We start from the raw sequence: 23,201 nt of genomic DNA, 5'->3' as shown, positions 1-23,201 counted from the left end.
TTCTCAGCTGGTTAACTCAGTTCTAACAGACCAGAAACTAACAAAATATTTCTTCAATACACAGCTCTCCTTTGAAAGAGCAACAGCAGAAAAGAGAAGTCCACACTTGTGAGCAGGCAGCCCCAGAAGAGTCAGCAATAGGGGAGAAGGGGACAATAATGAGGACAAATGACTGGAATTGTTTTCCCCACCCCTGTCTCTGCATCAGCAAAGTAAGAAAGGGACAAGGGAAACAGCAAGGCCATGCAGAGATGAGCTACTCAGGGAGATCCTTCAGGACAGAAGTGATCCACTCAAGGGACTGATCTATCTCCTTTAACCTCATCCTTCCTTTTTTAAAAAAATATACTTTACTCTATGTTTGTCCCTGCCTCATTGTGGAGAAGAAGAATATTAGTGTTTTCCTTTTTCTCTTTCTCAGATCAGGCAAAGGATTATTCTGCAAAAAAGAAAAAGGGAATGAAACAGGAAATAAGCTTCCATTTGGGGAAAAGAAATGATTACGGCGGCGAGCTGTCTAAAAATGACTGTATGGATGACACACTCATCAAAAACTGCCAACTTGCAAATGTTCTAATCTAAAAAAGAACTACTTTGCGCTTAGGAAGCCACAGAAAGCTGGTGAAAACTGAGACATACACTGAGCTTTGGGTTTTCACTTTGTTTTAGGCTTTCTCTTGAGTCCCCTAGTGGAGCCACAGGAGCTGAACTTTCAGATTCAATAGCTCACAAAATTTAGCAATGAAAAAAAAAGTCTCTCCCTTTCCGTGCCAGATGTATTTATAGAGGCATGTGTTCTTGGTTACTCAGATGTGTGACTCTTTGTGACCGTATGGACTGCAGCCCGCCAGGCTCCTCCGTCCATGGGATTTCCCAGGCAAGAATACTGGAGTGGGTTGTCATTTCCTTCTCCAGGGGATCTTCCCAACCCAGGGATCAAACCTGCATCTCCTGGGTCTCCTGCACTGCAGGCGGATTCTTCACCTGGTGAGCCACGTAGGCCGAGGAGACACTGAAAACCTGGACAGGAAACGGACTCATCCAAGGGCCCTAGCAGGGTGACTGTCTGAGAATCCATAAGGTGATCTTTTTATTTGGAAAACCAAAATGATTGTATAAAATAAGATGGGCTCAAGAATGTGGGCTGGTTTTCTATAGGTAGGATCAGAGTGAATAATTTTTCTGGTCTCAAAGCTCACACGTAACAGAGATGTAAGTTAGAATTTCTTGCCCCTTAAAAAAAGAAAAAAAGGATCAGTGTGAATGCTCAGCGTGTGGATGGTGTGGATGGAGAAAGGCCAATCATTCCACAAGCACAAGACTTCTGAAAATGATAAGATATAGGTGTGGGACAACTTCCATAGTCTTGGTCACCTGGCTTTGTGCTCCTACTGCTGTTGAATGATTTCCAGTATCATGTCATCCTGATTTACATGGAGACAACATGATTTACAACTCACCTCTTTCCCTTATTTTATTAATAAATAAACAAACAAAGAAACAAGCAAATAAAAACCCTACTTCAGGACACAGCATGTGTGTGGTAACCATGCCCAGAGAGGGCTTTCCCAAAGACTGAAGGTTGCTGGCCCCTCAAAATAAAACCCACAGGGAGAGACCTGCAGCCTTTAGCACAGTCACTGAAGCCAACCCCAGAGACCCACGAACGAAACAGAAAAATTTTTGTTGTAAGTCTCTGAGGTTTGGGTGTTGCTTGTTGCATGATACCATTTTGGCAAAAGTTGACTTACACAAAGAACTCTCTGGGAAAGGGGATTATATCACAATAATACAAATAACATCACATTAAGCATTAGACTAAAAGACCCTTGAAAAACCCACCACTAGGAGGGTGACTTAAGAGTTCTTTGTGTAAGTCAACTTTTGCCAAAATGGTGTTGCACAACAAAAAACTGAATCAATGGACATGAACTTGGGCAAACTCCAGGTGATACTGAAGAACAGGGAGGCCTGCCATGCTGCCGTCCATGCGGTCATGAAGAGCCAGACATGACTTAGCGACTGGACAACAATAGGAGGTTGTCAAGAGCCACTTCAACCTATAAGACTCCCCTCCTGGATCACCACAAAGACTTGATTGCTCTCCGTCCCCTTCCATCCCTTTCCACGTGCTGTCACTTCAAGATCCTACACCACACCTCGAACTCTAATATCTCCTCCATGTACTTTGGAGAGCAAGTCTATGTTCTCAACCCCTGCTCTCAACCCCTCAACCTCAGGGCTCGGCTATCTCTTCATATTCAGATTTCATATTCAAGCCCACTAAGGATGCAGCGGAACAAGGACGCTTCTCCTACAAAGAGAAACATCCTTACAGAAGGCAGCGGTGTTGGTTTTTTTCCACAAGGATTTGTCTCTCTGTTACATACTTATACATGAAAGAGATAAGTAGCGTTAAGTTCTTACTAAACTAGGAAGGGTCTCAAAGGATTCCAGGCATGAAGTCAGCATATATTCTCCTCACCTGTCTCCCCTTCTTCTTTCCTCCCCTTCTCCTCTCCTCTCTCCATACTTTCTGACCTCAGTTTTCTGCCAATAACTTCATCTATGGATGTGGGGGTTTCCTAGGTGGCGCTAGCGGTAAAGAACCCACCTACTAACGCGGGAGACCTAAGAGACACGGGTTCGATCCCTGAGTCAGGAAGATCCCCTGGAGGAGGGCATGGCAACCCACTCCAGTATTCTTGCCTGGAGAATCCCTATGGACAGAGGAGCCTGGAGGGCTACCAACCATGGGGTTGCAAAGAGTCAGATTCGACTCAGCGACTTAGCACACAGCACATGGATGTGAGGAAGACTTTGTGTACTGCCAATTAGCAAAGGAAAGTTCCCTCTTGTTCCCCTTAAAAGTTCAACTTCCATAAAGTAATGAGAATTTAGCCATCAATAATTAAGACTGTCCCTGGGAAACACTCCCAAAGAAGTGAGCAGCAGCGCTTTCTGAATAATAAAGCAGATTTTCCCAACCACAGTGATTCTTTGTACATTTTCACAATCCCCAAGGAGAAAAGGGCAGCCATTTTATAAAGACCCAGCAGCAATTCTGGAACCCCGGGCAGCATGATGATCACAAAACACTTCAATAGGTTGGCCCAGTTTAGGCCAAGTACTAAATAACACATCACTCTTGAAATAACGGAGAAGGCAATGGCACCCCACTCCAGTACTCTTGCCTGGAAAATCCCATGGACAGAGGAGCCTGGTAGGCTACAGTCCATGGGGTCGCTAGGAGTCAGACCGGACCGAGCGACTTCACTTTCACTTTTCCCTTTCATGCACTGGAGAAGGAAATGGCAACCCACTCCAGTGTTCTTGCCTGGAGAATCCTAGGGACGACAGAGCCTGATGGGCTGCCGTCTATGGGGTCGCACAGAGTCGGACACGACTGAAGTGACTTAGCAGCTTAGCAGCTTGAAATAAATGACATGAGATCTTTCAAAATTTAAAAGCTGCTTGATTTTGAGTCTAAAATTAGAAAATTCAGTTTGACTGTCATTTTCTCATCAGTGAGGCAGTTCTGTTGCAGCCAGGAACCACTAACCCACTGCCCTCTCCAAACAAGGAAGAGGATACAGCAGGCAGAGGAGGGAAAGATTTAACTTCCCTTCTGCAGGGAAAATTACAGAAACATGGGAGGGAAGAATTTTCTTCCCCCTTCTGATGGGAAGAGGAAACTTGAGTCTGTTTATTCATCAGATTTCCAAATACCACCTTACTCCCAAGAACAGAAGAGCACTTTTCAAATCAGAATACAGACAATCATCTCAAGCATCAAAATGCAGCCACAAAGAAGGACAGCTGGTTCAAGCTGCGAAAGGATGCGTGAAGAAGGCTGAAATGCTTCAGAGTCCTCACACCAGCCAAAGTGAAAAAGGCAACTGACTATGGACAAAGTTGGGGGCCATGCAGGGGGAAGAGAAAGAAGCTCAGAATAGTTCAGGAGCCTGGAAGGATGAGATTTCTTGCAACATGTTTCAATATTGCACCACTGTAGTGGTGAATGACTATTGCCCTTCAAGGTACAAAGTATGTGAATCCACTGAATGAGCCAGCTTAATCATAAACCAGGTCTGTGTGCCTCTAAACTGCTAAATAGCCTTTTTGCTTCTGAAGTGATATAGAAGCATACGGTATATAGCATAGATTCAGCTATTTTGTTGGCCTGACAACCCAGAAGATTAAAGAGGGTAGAGAGATACCAGCATCATAGCTTCTTTCCAGAGCTATTAAAATTGAAGAGAGAGAGATGGAAAGGAACAGCTTTCCCATCAGGGTACGGGAAATTGGAAACCACAGTTAGAGAAACTTTGCCCTGGTAGGGGAATGAGGCCTTAGCAGATCTGAATAATTGGAAGGTGTGGCAAGGAGACAAGAAAAATTCTAGAGTTAGAAACAAGTGAAAAAAATCTCCCATCATGACTGCCAGGTAAAGCCTCTTATACTCCTATATCCAAGGCAATATAAGCTGGATGGAGAGACACTGTCTGTACTTCCACCTCTCCTCACTCCTCTTTCCTGGTCCTCTCCAGGAATGACTTGGGGCTCCCTCTATTTCTCTCTTTCTTCAGTATGCACTTTCTTCCTCCCATTGACCAAAACTAATACCAGTTAGCTATTAAGTCCTCTAATACTGACTCACCCTTTCGTTCAACCAGCAAGCACTGAGAAACTAACATGTGTCTGGTTCTGTTCTGGCTATATGGAATAAAGAGATAAATAAAACAAGGGGCTCCTCTCCAAAGGATGAATATCTAAACTTAGGGAATCAGAAAAGGCTTTCTGAAGGAGGTGATACCACCCAGTGCCTTAAAAGAGGAGCAGAAGTTAGCTGGGCACAGAAGGCACACATGCAAAGGCACCGAGGTAGAAAACAATAACTGACACTGTGAAAATATTGACATTTTCTAAGGTGACCCCAAGAGAGGGTTTTCTTATTGTCAATTTTCAAAACATTTTGCCCCAAAGAAAAAAGTAATAAAAAAAAAAAAATCAATGACAAAGGATTGCATTTTTAAGAACTTGTAGTGTAGCTGATTCACTAAATCATCACGTAGTCAACCTCACTGACTGCCTTAATGAAAACTTAATTCTATTACTTATGGAACAAGGCCTATGCAAAGACAAGCTGGAATTTCCTTCTCAAAACAACCATAAAAATACTGAAAATTCAAAATGACCTATCAATGTCCCAGGAAAAGCTAACCAGAAGGTGTAAGAGGTGACCATGGCACCTGAAATAGGCAAAGGGAATTTCCCCCAGTTCAAAAATATCTTTGCCAAAGTCCAGAAGCTAAGAAAGAAAGGAAAGATACACTCTGACCTCCTACAATAAGAAATAAAAATCTGTTTCTGCATAGACCACAAACAAGTCATCACACGGGTGCATGGGTAGGGAAAACGTACTTGCATGTGCGGTCAAGGGAACATGGATTTCAAAATGACTGACCACAATCCAGGGCCAGCAGGGGTGGGGGAAGCAGACCAGGGGGGAGGCAATAGGCCTCCACTAAATAAACCAAGTTCTAGTACATCTAAATACACAGCTAGTATACCTATCTATCTATCTGTCTCTCTCTCTCTCTCTCTCTATATATATATATATATATATACATACATATATACATATATATATATATATACACATACATATATACATATACATATATATATATATATCGGCCGTAAATTTTACCAATGAGAGATTCAACTGTGTCAACCCACTTCTCTTTTTACAGAGGATACAGTAAATAAAGTAATGCTGAGCTGGATGAAGCTCAAGCTGGAATCAAGATTGCCGGGAGAAATATCAATAACCTCAGATACGCAGATGACACCACTCTTATGGAAGAAAGCAAAGAGGAATTAAAGATTTGATGAAGGTTAAAGAGGACAGTGAAAAAGCTGGCTTAAAACTCAACATTCAAAAAACGAAGATCATGGCATCTGGTCCCATCACTCCATGGCAAATAGATGCGGAAACAATGGAAACAGTGACTTTATTTTCTTGGGCTCCAAAATCACTGCAGATGGTGACTGCAGCCATGAAATTAAAAAATGCTTGCTCCTTGGAAGAAAAGCTATGACCAACCTAGACAGTGTATTAAAAAGCAGAGACATTACTTTGCCAACAAATGTCCGCATAGTCAAAGCTATGGTTTTTCTAGTAGTCATGTATGAATGGAAGAGTTGGACCATAAGGAAGGCTGAGCACTGAAGAATTGATGCTTTTGAACTGTGATGCTAGATAAGACTCTTGAGAGTCCCTTGGACTGCAAGGACATCAAACCAGTCAATCCTAAAGGAAATCAACCCTGAATATTCATTGGAAAAACTGATGCTGAAGCTGAAGCTCCAATACTTTGGCCACGTGATGCAAAGATCCAACTCATTGGAAAAGACCCTGATGCTGGGAAAGATTGAAGGCAGGAGGAGAAGGGGATGACAGAGGATAAGATGTTTGGATGGCATCACCGACTCGATGGACATGAGTTTGAGTAAATTCTGGGAGATAGTGAAGGACTAGGAAGCCTAGTGTGCTGCAGTCAACAGGGTTGCAAAGAGTTGGACAAAACTGAGCGACTGAACAACAACATAAACCATTTACCCTTTAGTATTCTCCTTATTTCACTCAACGGAGGCTCCATTCTCTAAGTCAATCAAGCTTTTACAACCATCTTAATTCCGGAATCACTCCACATTTGCTTGTATTAGATGCCAAGCTTTGCATTATCATAGACGGTCTTCTGTGGAAAACAACAGAGGCTGATTCTGGTTGATTGAAACATCAACAATAAAAAGAGTTTTCTTAAAGGACATTGCACAGCTCACTATAGCAGACAGTGTAGGCTGTCTGTAGCTTTCTCAATATTTTTCTCCATTTCCCACTTCTATGATAGAGTCCGACCACTCCAAATATTCACTAAGTACTCACTTCCTTCCTTTTCCACATATTCCCATGCAATTAGTTGACCATATTACTCAGCTCTGGTCAATAAGAGGCAAGCTTAAGTCTACTGGGGCTTCCGGGGAAGCTTCGGATCCTCCAGTAAAATGGAAAGATACATCTGGTGCCAACCTGTCTCCACTTCTTCCTTGAACAGAGACTGCAGCCCAAGGGAAAGGCCAAGAGGCCAACAGAGAGCCTTGATACCATCAAGAAATGTCAAAAAGCTTCGTAATTCCAGACTTCTTATTTAATGCAGGGAGTGAGGAGGGCTAACGGCCTAAGCCACCACCAGCTGGGTTTTCTGTTTTTGCAGCTGAAAGAACGCCAAGCTGACACATTTCCTAACTCACTGAGAAGGCTCAAGTCTAAGCAACCAGCATCGAGGCCCAAAAGCAAACTCCAAGCACACAGACACCTCTGATTAAAAACTGTTATCACTTCCCCATCACCTAAAATGGAAAGTTCCCTCCCTGGATAAGATGCAAGAACACTCTAGAATCTTTCCATCTCCAGCCCCATTCCCCATTGCCCAGAGCTTCCAAAAATATGCTAACCTGCGTGGGGCACGTGCCCATCACAGCACTGACTGCATCTTACATACATTTTTTAATCAAGATATTGGAGTTTAACCAATAAACAACATATTACCTATCAGAAAGCGAGAAAGTCTGCTCAAACCTCGACTATGAACATATTAGAGGCAGTCTGCAAAACTGACATCTGCATTCGTATTAACATAGTACTGAGGAAGGCAATTTAGAAAGAGAGAGTTTCTTTTAAACGTGCGAATGTGCTCTAAATCATTTATGAAAGAACTTTGTGATCCTAATAACAAGATCCTTCATAATTCTGCTGGACTTCCTTCCTTTATTACCCTAGCAATAAACCCAGGGACACCCGCTTCTTTTCATTGCTGTTTGTACAACTCTTCTCAGCCAGGGTTCTATACAGTTGCTTCCTAAGTGCAGAGATCTATAAAGAGCCTTTCTCCAAAGATCAGGAGCCAGCTGTCAGCCTAAACCAACTCATCCTCCGAGACTCAATGGGAGGTAGAAAGCTAAACGCCTGAACTGGAGGCTCTGAGAAAAGAAAGCAAAGGTTAAGCCACTCGAATCAAAGACTTAGGGCTCCAATCAGCTGGGCAGCTTGTTGTGATGATGCTGAGGAGAAATACCAATCCTAGAGTTATTTTGTGCACTGGATCGAAACCTCTTGCTGCCGTGTAAGATAAAGCCAATGCAACAAATATCGATTGAACTTTGTGCCGCTGCTGTGAAATGTCCGATTCTTTCTGTCCTCAAAAATTTGAATCATACCATTATTATTTTTTGCTTTTGATGTTTGGTTTTGGTTTTTGCTTTTTAAAGTGTATTTATTTATTTATTTATTTATTTATTTATTTATTTATTTATTTATTTATTTATTTATTTATTGCTGCACCCTATGTCATGTGGGATCTTAGTTCCCCAACCAGGGATGGAACCTGCGCCCCCTGCTGTGGAACCACGGAATCTTCAGCACTGAACCACCAGAGAAGTCCCTACTTCATTGTTTTTAACATGTGTTGAGCACTTGCCATTGGACAGGTTAAAATATTCAACCCTGTGATCTAGAATCTATCACTATTGGCAGACAGTTAGCAGACAGGGAAACTGAGGCCATGTTTAATAACCCGCCCAGAGTCAAAAGAACAGTAAATGGCAGCACTTCAACTCCTTCAAGAGATGAATCAAACACTGTCAAGATGCTAAAGAGTTTCAATTTAAAACAAATGTCTTTGAATGAGTCAATGAATGAGGGCCTGAAATGCAAAAATTGCTACAGAAAGTGCCAGAAGGTGGTGACCTGAATAGGAAGGAAGTCCAAAAGGGAGGGGATAGATGTATATGTATGGCTGATTCATTTTGCTGTACAGTAGAAACTAACATAGGCTTCCCTCGTAGCTCAGTTGGTAAAGAATCTGCCTGCAGTGCAGCAGACCCGGGTTCAAGTCCTGGGTTGGGAAGATCCTCTGGAGAACGAAATGGCAACCCACTCCAGTATTCTTCCCTGGAGAATCCCATGGACAGAGGAGCCTGGCCGGCTACTGTCCATGAGGTCGCAAGAGTCGGACACGACTTAGTGACTAAACTACTACTACTACTAGAAACTAACACATGGGCAGAGGAGCCTGCAGGCTGCAGTCCACAGGGTCGCACAGCGTCAGACACGACTGAAACAACTCAGCATGCGTGCACGCACAGACACTAACACAGCAATATTGTTGTTTAGTCCCTCAGTCGTGTCCGACTCTTTGTGACACCATGGACTGTAGCCCACCGGGCTCCTCTGTCCATGGGATTTCCCAGGCAAAAATACTGGAGTGGGTTGCCGTTTCCTTCTCCAGGGGATCTTCTCAACCCAGGGATCCACCCCGAGTCTCGTGCATTGGCAGGTAGATTCTTTACCACCGAACCACCAGGGAAGCCCAACACAATGTTGTAAAGCAACTGTGTTAGTCTCTCAGTCACGTCCAAGTCTTTGCAACCCCATGGACAGTAGCCCACCAGGTTCCTTTGTCCATGGGATTCTCCAGGCAAGAATACTGAAGTAGGTTGCCATTTCCTTCCCTGGGGGATCTTCCCAACCCAGGGATCAAATTCTTCAGCCATCAGAGACTCCAATAAAAATTAATTAAAAAAAAAAATCTTCCATAGAGAGTGCCAGAAGGAAGAGTTTACTTCAATCCGGAGTAAGAAGGAAGCTGTCACTTGATATTGTATTCATTTTTTGTGAATAGGAAGACAGGAATCTTCTAGACCATCATATTTAAGATGATACTTTACGCACTAGATTCAACCCACACCCAAGATGAAGATTTTAAACAGAACTTTTCTTCTCCAGGGACAAAAAGCACTGAACAGAACATCTCCAAATAGCACCAAAAGTGGGGCAGTGGGGTGACAGACTAGGATACAAAAATCTCAGCTGATTTTTTAAATTGACCGTGGTAGTAAATGATATCACGTCAAATTGAGAAACTCATTCGTTTATTCACCAAATTATTTATCCAGTTCCTACTACTTACAGAATTCATGCTAGGTACTAGGGAAACATAAGGGGGGAAAATGGTTACTTACAAAGAACCTATATTCATATACTTTTCTTACGTGTATATAGCTTTTTGCATTCATGGGTAATTTTAAAACTCAACCAGATTGTTAACCCAAAGAGTTGTACAAAAAAATAAGTAAATAAAAAATAGTAGAAGAGTAACCAAAGGGCAAATGCCTGCCTGAAATTTCCAGATGCTTCAAACAGCTGCTTGAGAAATGTGACCAGAGGCAGAGAAGCAGGGGATTTTCCTCTCACAAAGGTCACAGGCCAATTTCATCTTAGATATAATACACTGGTTGCCTCCATCATTGTTATTTTCTTTCTCAAATGAGAATGCTCCTGGAACCAGACAAAACGAGATCATTCCCTCTAGCTTGAATAATTTCTGGAAAGCTTAGCTGTTCTCAGCCCCGGCTGCTGCATTTCTAATTAGCATCTCTCAACCAGCTTGTTGTAATTCCAAACCCTCAAAAGACATGACTTCTGTGAGCAGACTACAGCACCATCTTTCATATGATACTCCTAATTATGCACTTACCAAAGGTTAAGAGAAGCGCTTTGTTTTCTTATAAAGTTTTGTACTGGTCTTTCAGGCAAAAATTAGGGTCTACAACAAAAAGCTGCTTGGGGTTGAGAGCTATGATGTTTTTCTTAATTATGGGTTTGTTCTGCATGTGTGTATATAACTGATTTTCTTTGCATGTTTATTCTTTCCCTGCGTGGGGCACTTCTGGGAGATAATGACTGGATAAGGTTAGAGGTCAACTTCTCCAGCTGTTAAATATTTTCCAGAGCCAGTTCTTATGGGCTATTGTTATAGTTATTATTGCTTATTGCTTAGGTCAGAGTTTCCTTTGAAAAGTGTTATCTCCCTCACCTCAGGGAGAGTGGAATCCCTTAGGACAAGTGAGGCTTGCTGTAGGACTTCCTTTAAGAATCAAGATGACCTGAAGAAGTCCATTTAAACAGTGGCATGTCACTCAGAAACAAAGGCAAAATCTCAGTGGAGTATTTAACTTGGAAATGAGGTTCGGGCCATTCTTTACAAACAAATATTAGCAAGCTTAGCAGCCTTAAGAGCCCATTTCATAGCACTCAGTCCTCCAGCAATTTCCCATTCACACTTCTCCTGCGTTCCCAGTGGGGGCCCCCACTGACCACAGCTGCCTCTGCAAGGTGGGCCAGCCTGTCACTCCCCCCCTCCCCCAGTCCACAGGGCAGCTTTTCAGGAATGCTCACTTTGGAGGATACTCTGGGGCTTCCCTGGTGGTGCAGAGGGTAAAGAATCTGCCTGCCAATGCAGGAGCTGCAGAAGTCACTGGTTCACTCCCTGGGTCAGGAAGATCCCCAGGAGAAGGGAATAGCTACCCACTCCAGTATTCTTGCCTAGAGAATTCCATGGACAGAGGAGCCTGGTGGGCTACAGTCCATGGGGTCACAAAGAGTCGGTCACGACTGAGCGACTAATGCTTTCACTTTTCACATGAAGACCAGTCAGGCCATGGACTGCCCAGAATTCACACCCAAATCCAAGCCAACTTGAGCCCACAGGTCTGTTCTGTGCCCTCCATCTTGTTTGCAGGTAAGAGTTCACTGCCCTTCTTTTGTAGGGAGCTTTTTCTAAACAAGTCCCAAGAAGAATGCTGGGCCTCCCTGCTGACTCAGAAGAGAGAGAATCCGTCTGCCAATGCAGGAGACACAGGTTCAATCCCTGGGTCAGGAAGATCCCCTGGAGGAGGGCATGGCAACCCACTCAAGTATTCTTGCCTAGAGAATCACATGGACAGAGGAGCCTGGTGAGCTACAGTCCATGGGCTCACGAAAGAGTCAGACACAACTTAGTGACTAAATGACAAACAACAACAAATGAGGCCTTTTACGATGGGGGCTCCTGAGAGATGGGCAGCAAGTAGGGCTTTTGGCACATTTGGAGCAAAACAGAAGGTACGCTGGAGATGCACCATAGCTGTCTTGATGCAGGGGTCAGCAAACTTCCTGTCAAGGGCCAGAGAGGAAATATTTCGGGCTAGCAGTTCAGGTGGCCTCGGTTGCAATTACTCAGCTATCCCGCTGCTCTTTGCACTGTAGCCCCAGAGTAGCCACAGGCACTGGATGAACAAGTGGGTGTGATCGATTTGGTCCACAGGACAGATGTTGCCCACCCCTGATCTAGTGAATGAATAAATCATCAGAGAAAAGAAAACTTTTCTCTATAAAGGAATGTTCCAGATAAATGAAACTCTCTTCTTTAAATCCATATAAGTTTTGTTTTAGTTTGGCTTTACCAAGTCTGAGATTTTCATAAAGCGTATTTCTATACCAATCTACTTTTTAAAAAGTAAGATTCAAAGCATAACTTTTTCCCCCACATAGCTTAGGATGATCAAAAAAGCACTTATTTGGCAATGCTACAATTTATTACTGTCTTCTGAGAGTGTGGTGCATGGGATTATATTTAATCCAACTCCAGAAGCACCAAACCTCTATCGTTTTGAATCAAAGCATCCACTCGTCTCCTCCCTATCTAGTGGGCTCTGAACACTCTCTTTTCCCTTCTGCCAGTGTGCCCTTTAGGGGCCTGACGTTGGCTTTTCACAACATAAGTCTGAGGGCCATCCTATGCCCACCACATGCTCCAATATTCTCTACTTCTTCCCACAGAGCCCTGGGTCTCAGCCTGCTCCTTGCTCCATATTCTGCCTTATCAACTTTATCCACTGATGGTTCTTCCCTTCCCCTGAACTCAGAGTTAGTTAAGGAGTGGGAAGGACACAGTCTCCCCAGAAGCCCTTCTCCCTTTTAAAGTACTCTAGGGACCCAGCCAATCACAGCATGGAGTTCGAAGCTGAGAACACTGGGAACCTTTAGTAGTCTTCTTTACTGAAAGGGAGGGAGGGATGACGTCAGCTTTTACATCAGATCCTGACACACAGCTCCCACTGGGCCAGATACCTGGGAACTAAAAATGTTAAGTTGACTGAACCACTGCCCCATCTTCCCATTATCACAGACACACATTCAACACACAACAAGGAAACGAAGACCATATAATCTCAGTAATCACTCCCATTCAGAAAGTGAAGGAATGATCAATTCCGATTGAAGGCAGGGAGAATGATAGAGTCTCCACCTCTAGAAGAATCTACAAGGTCATCTAGTAGAGGTATGGATGCAAGAAAGGAAGGATGTGTGACCATTTATACAATCTATCATACTCAATACATTAGAAATATAAATGAAAAATTCTGCTGCTGTAGCAAATCGCTATAAGCTTAGGGGCTTGTGACAACGTGAATTGATTTTCTCATGATTCTGTAGTTCAGAAATCAACACAGGTCTCACTGGCCTAAAACCAAAATGTAAACAATGCTGCATCTCTTTCTGGAGGTTCTAGAGAAATACCTACTTCCTAGCCTTTTCCAGACTCCAGAAGCTGCCTGAATCCCTTGGTCTGTGGCTTCCTTCCTGCATCTTCAAGGCATCTATCTGACCATTCTTAATAGAATAACATTTCTGTCTGACCATAGCTAGAATCAGTTGTCCACTTGGTAGTACAGTCATCTTCATAAATTAATATGTCATTATGGTTTATACATTAGTGTCATGTGAGTTTGGTTAGAGTTGAGTCGCTAAGAGAGTGATTCCCTCTGATTAACTAGGGCTTTCCTGGTGGCTCAGATGGTAAAGAATCTGCCTGCAATACAGGAGACCTGGGTTCAATCCCTGGGTCTGAAAGAGCCCCTTCCAGAGGACTAGGGAGAAGAGAATGGCTACCCACTCCAGTATTCTTGCCCGGAGAAATTCATGGACAGAGGAACCTGGCAAGCCACAGTCCAGGATGTTGCAAAGAGTCGAACACTGTTATTCTGTAAGACTGAATGAACACTTTCAAGGCAGAAAGTTCTTCACTTTTAAGGACTCATGATTGGTTTTGGTCCACCCAGATAAGTCCTGGGTAATCTCCATATCTCAAAGCCCATGACCTTAATCACATCTGCAAAGTCCCTTTTGCCATATAAGGTAATACCTGCACAGGATCCAGGGAATATGGTGTGGACTTCTTCAGTGGTTCATTATTCTGTTGACCACACCCAGAAACTCAGACTATGAAAGTTCTGTCACGTAATGATGTTGTTATGTAAAGACAAAGCTTCAGAGTTTACTAGAAGAGTCAAGTTGCCATAACAGAACAACATAGACTAGGTGGCTCAAGCAACAGAAATGTATTCTCACAGTCCTAAAGACTTGAAGTCTGCGACCAGGGTACTAACAGGTCAGATTCTGGTGTGAGCTCTCTTCCTGACCTGCAGACACCCACCTTCTCACCAAGTCCTCACGTGACAGGAAGAGAGAGACAGAGAGAGAGAGAGAGAGATCTCTCCTTCTTCTTATAAAGCCACAGTCTCAGAGGATTAGGACCCCATCTTTAACCTCATGGTTAAATAAGGACTTAACCTTAATTACCTCCTTGAAAGGAAAGTTATGACCAACCTAGACAGCATATTAAAAAGCAGAGACATTGCTTTGCCAACAAAGGTCCGTCTAGTCAAGGCTATGGTTTTTCCAGTGGTCATGTATGGATGTGAGAGTTGGACTATAAAGAAAGCTGAGTGCTGAAGAATTGATGCTTTTGAACTGTGGTGTTGGAGAAGACTCTTGAGAGTCCCTTGGACTGCAAGGAGATCCAACCAGTCCATCCTAAAGGAGATCAGTCCTGAGTGTCCATTGGAAGGACTGATGTTGAAGCTGAAACTGCAATACTTTGGCCATCTGATGCGAAGAGCTGACTCATTTGAAAAGACCCTGATGCTGGGAAAGATTGAAGGTAGGAGGAGAAGGGGACGACAGAGGATGAGATGGTTGGAGGGCATCACCAACTCAATGGACATGAGTTTGGGTAAACTCCGGGAGTTGGTGATGGACAGGGAGGCCTGGCGTGCTGCGATTCATGGGGTCACAAAGAATCGGACATGACTGAGTCACTGAACTGAACTGAACCTCCTAAAGACCTTATCTCCAGACACTGTCACATGAAGGGTCAGGGCTTCAACATATGAATTTGGAGGGGACAATCTTTAGCAGGTGCTTTTACCTGGAGGTGACCAGGGATGGCAAAGCAAATGGTGTAGTCAAGTCTGGATTCAAGGAGGAAGCAAAACTTTCCTCAAAATGTTCATGCAAGGAGAGGAAAACTGAAAATACTGCTATATCCACCCAGAGCCATCAGTGAGTTTTAAGTAGGACTGTGACACAATCAGATTGAAAGATAGAAACAGAAAGATCTGCCTGGCATTGTTGTTAAGGATGGATTAGAGCAAGGGTCCCCAGCCTCCAGGACCTAATGCCTGATGATCTGAGGTGGAGCTGATGTAATAATAATAGAAATAAAGGGCATGATAAATGTAATGTGCTTGAATCATCCCCAAACCATCCCCCTTCTCCCTATTCAATGCGAAAAAAAAAACAAAAAAACTGTCTTTCACAAAACTGGTCCCTGGGGCCAAAAAGATTGGAGACTACTGGATTAGAGGAATCCCTGTAATCAAAAAGACTGCCTGGAAGCTCTTGATATGGTTTAGGGGAAGGAAGAGATCAAAATGGGTTATGGCAATAAGAACAGAGGGAAGCAGTGGCTAGGAACTTACACAGCGTGTGCCAGCAATGACTTTCTTCTGCAAGATGACTTTTCAAGAAATACACGTTACACATGCTTATCCAAAATTACCAGGGCATGTGCCTCAGTTACAAATGAGCTACAAATCTTTGAGTTGCAAACACATTTAACTGTTTGGGGATAATACCCTTTCTAAGCTTTTACAGAGAATACTGAAATGGTTTCAGATGCTGCAGGTCATCATTGTGGATATCATCTTGTGTACTGAGCTTTAAACAGAAAGACACTCGTGTTTTCCCCTATACTTTTCTCCTTTTTCTGTCTTTCCCATATTCTCACTCCACCAACAGAAGGTGGTCGAAGGAGGTAGTGAAAGCGAAAGTGTTAGCCACCCAGTCGTGTCCAACTCTTTGCGACCCCATGGGCTGTAGCCCACCAGGCTCCTCTGTCCATGGGGATTCTCCAGGCAAGAATATTGGAGTGGGTAGCCCTTCCCTTCTCCCGGGGATCTTCCAGACCCACGGATCGAACCTGGGTCTCCTGCTTTGCAGGCAGATTCTTTACCATCTGAGCCACCAGGAAAGTCCTGAAGGAGGGAGAGCACCAGGAGATTTCTATTAGTACAAGAAAATTCAGTCAAGTGAGTCCCTGAGAAGTATAAACTCAAGATGCAATCTAAGAGATTACTAAACAGATTTTGAAAATCAAATGGAACCTTTGCTGTAGTAAGAGAAGAAAGTTGCAGCGTAAAGACACACAAGGGAGAAACACCTTGACAGAGTAGAAGTTACCTGCATGGATGTTACAGAAAGAGGAGTCAAAGAGCAGGAATATCAGTTACCACTCACTCTGTCCAGAAGCCAAGAGTGTGCTCTGTCCAGCAGATTTGAGTATTCTGGTCCACTTGGCAGTATAGTCATCTTCATAAATTAGTATCTTTCACTGCAGTCTATACATCAGTGTCATGTGAGTTTGGTTAGAGTTAGTTGCTGAGAAAGTGCTTCCCTCTGACAGTGCTAAAAATTCCGCTTCAGATCTACGTTATTAATCTCACTTTGGGTTTCCCAAGCAAAGCCTCAGGCAAGAACTTGGTATATCAATTTATTGAGAAGGTAATCCCAGGAAACAGAAATGAGAGGGTGGGGGAAGTGAGACAAAGGTTGAGAAGCCAATGTAGGGGCACACTACTGAGGTCCCTGCACTTCAGGACACTGGGACCTTCTGAGAACCATACAGAAAATCTCCTAAAGTTACTAGCCTGAAGGACCTGAGGCTGGAGCATTTATCCATTGGCTCTCAGCCCCCACTGGTTGGGCAGAGCCATGAGGTCATTCTGTCTTGCTTCTCAAAGTGGCATACTGAATCTTGAATCCAGTGTGGCTTTTTCCATCGTAAAAATTGGCACTAGACTTATCAAGTTGTCAAGCTGACATTAAGCTGCTTTTGTGCTACAGAAGCAAGCCTGCCAAAAAAGCCAAGCCTTGGATATAATTCAGTTTTTAAAATCCTTTAAACCACTTTCTCTTTGGGTGGGGGAAAAGCACTAACAAGCTGTGGGCATGAAATTAAAAAATAAAATAAATAAGATCATCAAACAAGAATGTGCAAAAGCACTGAGGACTCACGTGAGAGGCAGGATTTGGTTCCCTGTAAGGGTAATGCAGCTTTGAGGTATTGCTGGATATTTGTGGTTACAATGAGTTCTGGACTCTGCTCCCTCCACTGGTCCCTCCAATGGACTGTTGTTGTTGTTCAGTCACTCAGTCATGTCCGACTCTGCAACCCCGTGGACTGCAGCACCACGCCAGGCTTCCCTGCCCTTCACTGTCTCCCGGAGTTTGCTCAAACTCATGGCCATTGAGTTGGTGATGCCATCCAACCATCTCATCCTCTGTAGCCCCCTTCTCCTGCCCTCAATCTTTCTTAGCCTCAGGACTATTGTGCTCTTATTAATATGGACTTGGAAATAAAGTAAATTGGAGATCAAATTTCACATTCATCACCTGTTCCCTAAATGTTCTTGAGCAAGTTACTTAACTTCTTAATCCTCAGAGGTTCGTTGGTAAAATACAGCTGGTGCTCAGTTATGTCCGACTCTTTGCCACCCAATGGACTGTAGCCCGCCAGGCTCCTTGGTCCATAGGATTCTCCAGGCAAGAATACTGGAGTGGGTTGCCATTCTCTTCTCCAGGGGATCTTCCCAACACAGGGATTGAAGCTGTATCTCTTGTATCTCCTGCATTGGCAGTTGGATTCTTTACATTAGCGCCACCTGGGAAGCCCCTAAAATACAGCTAGTAATTTCTAATCTCATTGGAAGGACTGATGCTGAAGCTGAAATTCCAATACTTTGGCCACCTGATGCGAACAACTGATTCATTTGAAAAGACTCTGATGCTGGGAAAGATTGAGGGCAGGAGGAGAAAGGGACGACAGAGGATGAGATGGTTGGATGGCATCACCAACTCAACAGACATGAGTTTGAGAAAACTCCGGGAGTTGGTGATAGACAGGGAGGCCTGGTGTGCTGCAGTCCATGGGGTCACAAAGAGTCAGACACGACTGAGCAACTGAACTGAACTGAATTTCTAATCATCAGGGCTATTGTGATAATTTAATGAATTATATAGGTCAAGCACCTTGGGCAGTACCAGACAGATTGTAACTTTCAGTGTTGGAATGCCGAGCCACGGAGGTACCCTAGAAATACCTGAAGTGAGGTGAAGCACAGAATAGAGGCTTCGTAAACATTGGTTCCCCTTTCAGTTATGTTTCAAAGGCACTAAGAGCTTTACCAAAGCTGAGTCAGTAAGGCACAGCCCACTGTTCTGAAATAAATGTGGAAGATGGGTACCCAGGGATGTTTGAGCTTTTCTGGAAATTTTAGAGTGAATAAGACAAACTGTTTCTGTAAGGCCATGTTGAAGACCAAAACCAAAATGCTGGAGTTCACACCATCTGTTCTGCCTTTTTGAGGCCCATGGACCCCACCAGGCACCAGCATTCTGCACCTTCGCACCCCCTTCTCCTGCCTGGACATGTGAACACAGCTCTTTCCTGTCATTCTCCATCTCTCCTTGGGTGCATTTGACCTGCTAGACCTGACTTCATTTCCCTGATCCGAGGGCCTCATCCCTACTCCAGAACTGTTTCTGAATCTTTTGAACACGGTAACATGTTCCCATGGTTACATGGTAACTCCCTAGAGATTGCTCTTTTAGCTTCTTTGGGCTTCAGATACTTCTTGAGTTCATTTGCTCATCATTCAATCATCCCACAAATATGAATGGAGAGTCTCTATGGACCCCACGATGTTCTGGGCACTGGGACACAGTGAAAAACAAACCAGACAAGTCCCCTGCTTAGATATTTTCTCTCGCTGCCGCTGCTGTTTAGTTGCTAAGTCGTGTCTGACTCTTTGCAACACCATGGACTGCAGCCCGCCAGGCTCCTCTGTCCATGGGGATTCTCCAGGCAAGAATACTGGAGTGGGTTGCCATTTCCTTCTCCAGGGCATCTTCCCAACCCAGCAATCGAACCCATGCCTCCTGCCTCTCAGTTCCAGACTCTAATGTTTTAGTCTTTTTTAAAAATTTGCTTATTTTTTAATTGAAGGATAATTGCTTTACAGGATTTTGTTTTCTGTTAAACCTCAACATGACTCAGCCATAGGTATACCTACGTTTTAGTATTGTTTGGCCTCACTGTGCTTTGGGCATACAGACTTGCATTTTCAGTAACAATTCTAACTATTAGTAAATCTATCACTCTCAATGTGGACAAGAGTAGCTGTGAGAAGCTTCAAAATGAAAAACTAGTTTCTTTGGGGGTGGGGGGTTTTGTTCATCACACTGCATCATAATTACCTTTATTCTTGCCCTGGTAGCTCCATGAAAATGTAGACACGACTGATTCGTTGAGTCTCCAGCTAACAGCCTTGCACAAAGAAGATGTTCAATGAGTAGTTGTTAAGTAAATGGATGACTGGTTGGATGAATAGATGAATGGATGGTTGGAGATGTAGGCAAGATCTCCTCAAACTCTGGCATCAGAAGGCTTCATAGAGGACCTGGAAACTGTCGTTTTAAGGATGGGTAGGAGTTGAACTGTGGTGTTAGAGAAGACTCTTGAGAGTCCCCTGGACTGCAAGGAGATCCAATCAGTCCATCCTAAAGGAGATCAGTCCTGGGTGTTCATTGGAAGGACTGATGTTGAAGCTGAAACTCCAATACTTTGGCCACCTCATGCGAAGCGTTGACTCATTGGAAAAGACCCTAATGCTGGGAAGGAATAGGGGCAGGAGGAGAAGGGGACGCCAGAGGATGAGATGGTTGGATGGCATCACCGACTCGATGGACATCAGTTTGAGTAAGCTCCGGGGGTTGGTGATGGACAGGGAGGCCTGGCGTGCTGCAGTCCATGGGGTCGCAGAGAGTCAGACACGACTGAGCGACTGAACTGAACTGAACTGATTTAAGATTCCACGGAAGGCTACTGAGACCCTGAAATGAAGTCCACTGAGAAGTCTTACCTATGACACTGGGCCTAGAGAGAAGTACCTGAGGTACAGAGAAGCTTCCTGTGAGAATTAAGAGGCTTGTGGTATGAAATTGTGGCAACTCCCACAACACAGGCCAGTCGATCTGAAGTTTCTTTGGTGTGTTATGTCTGCACCTTTTAAACTCTGCTGTATTTCCCTGCTGCTTCTACTGCCAAGGTTACACAGCCCCAGTCAACCCCAGACTGTCCACAATTCTTTCCCAGTCCAGCTCTTAACCAATTTGATGGACTCCACATTGCTGGCCGCCTCCAGGTAAATAAGTAACAACTTCTTCCCAGCTTAGCAACCATTTTAAATGACAGCCCCCAAGCTCAGCAGATGCTAAAAGGATGCTTTAAAAATGTTTTGGTGTGATTCAGTTGGAGAACTTCGTGGACACCTGACAGCTGGTCCTGGCATTCTGGGAGGATGGACAGATGACCTGCGAACAGTCACATTGTGATGAAATAGCGAGCTAGTCAGGAATACTGCATTGCTCATAGCTGATCACACATGTTCTGGCCTGTCAGATTGACTACAGCTATTTGTTTCTGCAAGGCAGAGAGGTTAGGACTGTTTCATACATTTCAAGCAAGTGCAAGGTAAAATCAGTCCACACAGACTAGGGGTAAACTAGACCACATAACTTGGGTTTCATTCCTTGGCAGACAACCAGACCCCAAACTATAAATCTGAAGGTCCACCTCAACTCTTTTTTTATCCTCTATAGCCCATTAATGCCTAAAAGCTCTTGACTCCATTTCTCAACGTCTTCCCCATCTGCCCTCCTCTCCATGTCCACTTACCTCGGGGTCATGTCTCCCTTCACCTGGATCATTGCCATGGTCTCGTAAACGACCCCTTTCCACTCACCTCATCCTCAGTCCCTGACTCTCTGATGTCTCCTCCACCTTGTCACCATAGCAACCTTTCTAAAATGCAAAGTGTGTTTTATTACTGCTCCTCTGAAAGGAGTTTGGTGACTGGTCAACCCCTACAGAATAAAGACTAAATTGAATCTTTCAAACGGCCTGTGATCTCACTCCTGACCGTTTATCTGACCCTCTCTTGGAAGACCAGGCCTGTGAACTCCTGGAGATTCTAAACACACTCCCATGTGTCTGCTCCTCCAGTCTGAACTGGCTTTCCTCCCAAACCCTCTCTCTTATCTGCAAAGAGCTTACTCATCACTCACTACCAGACAATAATCTCTAGGCCAAGGGCATTATGTAATTTTTCTCTCTACCAGAAGTTTGCTTGGCACGTAGTAACCACTGAGTAAGTAGTATGTGTTGAAAGAGCTAATGAGTAAGTGAAGAGAATAAATCAAATGTCTCCTGGCACTAGAGAAACGTGTTAGCTAAAATATCTTCTCTCTCGTTACTATTATCGCTTGATATTTAGACCCACGGCCGCAACTGAATCACAACAGACCCACATCTGACACTGGTCTATGGAGCATGCTGTCGAAAGGACAGCTCTGACCATGACATCTGACTGTTCAAATTCCTTGTAGAGTTCCCCACAGTCAACTCCATGACGTGACATTTTGTGGCCTCCAGGGTCTAGTTTCAACCCATCAATTCCAGTTTATTATTCTTTTGCAAGCCCTCTGCTAAACAACCCATTAAAGTCAACATTTCACACGCTAGCAAGGTAAGGCTCAAAGTTCTTCAAGCTAGGCTTCAGCAATATGTGAACCAAGAACTTCCAGGCAAGAATACTGGAGTGGGTAGCTATTCCCTTCTCCAAGTGATCTTCCTGAGCTAGGGACTGAACCCACGTCTTCTGCATTGCAGGCATATTCTTTACTGCTGAGTCACCAGGGAGCCTACAAGTCAACATAACTTTCTAACAAGTATATTTTAGTCATGCTGTGTCTGTTGCTAAAACTTCCTTACCAATTCAACTGTAACAATTTCCCTAGGTCTACCTCAAAATGCATCTCCTTCTAAAACCTTCCATGATCACTGCTGTCAAAAACGATTCCAATCTTCTGAACTTCTGTGGCATTTTTTCTATAATTTCTTCCAGGCCCTATCAAACTGTATCTTTATTACAATTATTGATGAATATGTTTCAGTTCCTATGCAGTATCATAGGCATTGAAGGCCATAACTCAACCTTATCCATCGTGTCATCAACAGCAGAGTCCAACATTTTCCTTGCAGGAGACTCAGAGGACAAAATCTAATTATTCAATTATCCAGCCCACTAAGAGAATAGGTCATTTTGGATAATAATATTTCGTATATTTATATATCAGTGCATGAATGTGCAAACCCCACCCACTATTGTTTCTGCACCTCACTATAACCCCAGAAGATAAAAAAGAACCTTCACTGTTTCAGAGAGAAACCACAGCTCTGTCAAATCTTCACGGTTGTTTAGTTAGTAAATGGAGGAGTTAGAACTTGAATCCAAATGCCCAAGCTTTCTGTTCCATTGGCTTTCCCCCACTGTTGGCTCCCTGTACAAAAGCTTGCCAGCCCCCCAAGATGCGCTTCTCGTTCACATGGATACGGTTAAAGCGGGACTCCCCGCCTTGACCCCAATCTCCTTTCCTTCCCACCAGACTTTCTCCAGGGCTTGACGTGCTCTGAAGCAGAAAATAATGCCAACCCCGCTATTCCTGGCTTTTCCCCAGCCATCCTCTGCCTGGGTCATTGGCCTTCTGATCCAAGCTTATGCCTCACCTGGTGTTCAAGTCACCCCTTTTGAAGAACTGTTGTGCTAGGCAGAATGATACCATGGGAACCCACTCAGAACCCCAGAGGTGGCATAAAGACACTCTAAGCGGAAGATATCTGAGATTCAACTAGTGCATTCAAGCTGTCTCAGAGCCTCCCTTATCAAACTACAAGCATCAACTTCTGAAAAATGAAGCTGCCATAAATCTCTTCTTAGAGGATGGATCTGCTCCCAGGAAGGTGATGTAGAGGAAACTTACCACGAATTCCCTCTCCAGAGGAGCTCCACGGCCA

At 43.9% G+C, this 23,201-nt stretch overlaps 1 long non-coding RNA gene across 1 annotated transcript in view; it reads right to left on the bottom strand.

Moving 5' to 3' along the window:
* LOC145513671 (uncharacterized) overlaps positions 1–22,944 on the bottom strand; it is a 793,767-nt gene extending 770,823 nt beyond the window's left edge. Inside the window, exon 1 of the long non-coding RNA XR_014059664.1 lies at positions 22,914–22,944. This is a non-coding gene — a long non-coding RNA (uncharacterized LOC145513671). The remainder of the gene's footprint in view (positions 1–22,913) is intronic.
* Between the last annotated feature and the right edge of the window lie 257 nt (positions 22,945–23,201).

The sequence above is a fragment of the Giraffa tippelskirchi genome, chromosome 7 (genome assembly GCF_054371585.1).
Source record: "Giraffa tippelskirchi isolate mGirTip1 chromosome 7, T2T-mGirTip1v1.2.pri, whole genome shotgun sequence".
In the NCBI taxonomy this organism is placed as follows: Eukaryota; Metazoa; Chordata; class Mammalia; order Artiodactyla; family Giraffidae; genus Giraffa; species Giraffa tippelskirchi.
The sequence above is the reverse complement of the archived record's forward strand: the minus strand, read 5'-3'. Positions and strand labels throughout refer to the sequence as shown.